Raw genomic sequence first — 2764 nt, 5'->3', positions numbered from 1 at the left:
AGCCTCTGCCTGCTTCCATCAGCCCCTGCTCCAGGGACAGGCAGCTCGAAGGAAGGGTTGGCTGCTAGGAAGGCAACTTCCTGGGCCTCTCCATCAATGCAGCTGGTTGGGGGGTTACTACAGGAGTCAAACACAGGACAGTGGGGGAAGGAAAAAAATAATCGATTACGCAACAAAGGGCCTCTGAGAAGTCAGGAAGGACTGACTGCCTTTCAGGATTTAGGAAGGATGGAGGAAAAGTCAAGGGTCCCTGGCTCAGGAGCTCTTATCAGGGCTGAAGCTTGTTCTATGATACAGGAGCAGAGATGCTCCAAGGCGGATTCAGCCTGCCACTAATTGCGCCATCCATCTCTCCACTCTCTGATCATCTCACCATCCATCCACTGGCTCATCCACCTGCCCACCCCTCCACAATCCATCCATTCAGCAGCTAAACCCAACATTTCGGGCTAGGAACTGGGGGCACACAGCTTAGTAACTCAGTTCCTGTTTGCATGGGTGCTCCAGTTTGTCTTCAGCTTCACTGGGGATTCCTGGGATCCTCCAATCATTCCTTATGGTGACCACCTGCTGCTGCACCCTGTAAGTCCTGAGTGGGGTAGGGGTCAGACAGAGGTTCCTAGAGAAGCGGCTCTGCAGGTTGTCAGCCTGGACAAGCCTCTTCCACCTGAGCAACAGCACCTTTCCCTGCCTGGCCTTCCTGCTCCCAGAGAGAGCTCTTTTACAGAGCAGGACTGGTCATCACTTGCTGCCTGAAACCCTATAAATGACATCTCCCACCTAGGATTCTTGAGACAAAGACAAAAGTCCTCCCTGCTGTCCCTCCAGTTTCATCAGCCCCGCATACCAGGGGTTTCCTTTCAGTCTGGATTCCAGACACACAGACTGCTTTCAGTTCTGCAACATAATCCCTCCTTCCCCAGACCCTCAGCTCCTGCTGTTCTCGCTGCCTGAGGGGTGGAGGGCATGCAGGGTGGAGGGTACCCCGCTGAAGTGGTGCAGGGGAAGCAGTAAAACTGGAGGAGGTTGCAGCCAGGTTGGGAAGGGTCTCTAAAGCCATTGGGGCTGCTGGGGTGGGGTCTGGCTGTGGGTGACCAGGAAGTTCGGCTGCCTCCCACGCCAGGGGCCCTTCTGTCTGAGCTGGAACACAGCTGGCCCAGGGCCCAACCCAGGGTGAAACATCCATCCCCAGAAGAGCTCCCCAGGCACTGTCACTGCTCTGGTGAGAGGGTGACATGAGACACAGCTCCAGACTGAATGTAGCAGAGGCCTGGGCTGGGCTGGCAGAAAGGGCCCAACCTGGAATGGGACACCCTGAAGTGGGCAGACCCTACCACTCATTCAGTCCCAAATTGGCTGAGAAGCCATGCAGCTTTAAACCAGTTATCTTGAGGTCAGTATTCACATTTGTGAAATGGGAAGAAGGGTCCTGCCAGAGGGAGCATGTAAAGAGGCATCAGCATGGTGGTTTCTGGTCCTCCTGAGACACCTATATTTGTCCTGCTGCTCCCACTGATGACCAAGTCCAGGGGGTTGGAAGAAAGGCAGGAAGACTTCCCCAGCCCGAATTCTGCCCCCTCTTCCAACACATAATTAGGGGGTTTCTTGACAGAGGCCAGGACTAGGCAGACTCTGTTTTCTCCCCAGTCCCACGTCATTCTGGCTGGGTCTGTCCCTGCCTACGGCCTTTGATAGCTCCCCGAGCTTTCAGGATAGCAGCAGAACTCCATGGCGAGGTGTGTGCAGCCGGCACTGGCCTGGGCCTGTTCCCCATCTTGCCAGCATCCCCTTCCACCTCACCCCACAACACGGCTTCCCTTCACCTTGCTGAACTCAGTGCAGTGTCCTGGCTCTAGGCCTAGCGTCCTTGCCCTCCTTTTCCACTGGGCGAACTTCTTTTAGTTCTTCAAAACTCAATCCCAAGCCAGTCCCACCCACGCCATGCCCAGGAAGCCTTCCCGGCTATTCCTCAGGTTAGGCAAGTTGTCTCCCTCTGGGCTCCTTGTGGCACCCGCCTGTTCTCTGGGTGGCAGCTCTGTCAGGTGCCCAGGGTATCTGCAGCACTCTGCCGGGGCTTGGCCCAAGTGGGTGCTGGAAAGCACGCGGTGAACAAAACAAAGACGGGCATGGACCTACTTCCAATGGTTCACAACGCATGGCTGTCAGGTGCTGGCTGGGCCAGAAAGTCACCCAGGACCCCTCTGTAGGGGCACCAATTCACAGCCCAGCCCAGGGGCCAGTGTTTTGTCCTGGTACGTCAGAGCAAGCCCACAGCGAGTCTGATGGAGCCTCTGATGCTATTCCCTGATCTCGCCGAGCTCATCTCAGAGCCTCTGAAAGTGATCCTCACAAAGTGACTCAGTCCGAGGCCCCTGCAGGCCACCAGGCTTGATGGGGAGGCAGCAACGCAGGAAAGTGTCCCTGAGTGTTGGAAAACCTGCTGCTGGAAACCCCTTCCTCCCACCAGCCTCTCTTCTACCCTCCTATAAAGACTTATTCAGAAAACACCCTGTATAACTCGAGCTGGGAAAAGAATGTTTTCCATATCTGGTTTGCTCCCTCTTAGCAAGTTAAAATGAACTCATTCTCTGCTTCACCCTGGCTTCCACAAAGCTCGAAGCAAAGCTTCCCAGTGCTGCAGCTTCCCCTTCTGAATCAGTGTCTCTGATTCAACTCTCCTCCTCTTGGCTCTTCTCTCCTGTTCATTCTCATATATATATACATATACATATATATATTCCGTTTTATTCTCTTTATGTACCTT

The sequence above is a fragment of the Bos grunniens genome, chromosome 22 (assembly GCF_055505025.1).
Source record: "Bos grunniens cultivar Pamir isolate PY7600 chromosome 22, Bosgru_T2T1.0, whole genome shotgun sequence".
NCBI lineage: Eukaryota > Metazoa > Chordata > Mammalia > Artiodactyla > Bovidae > Bos > Bos grunniens.
Note: the sequence above shows the minus strand (reverse complement) of the source record.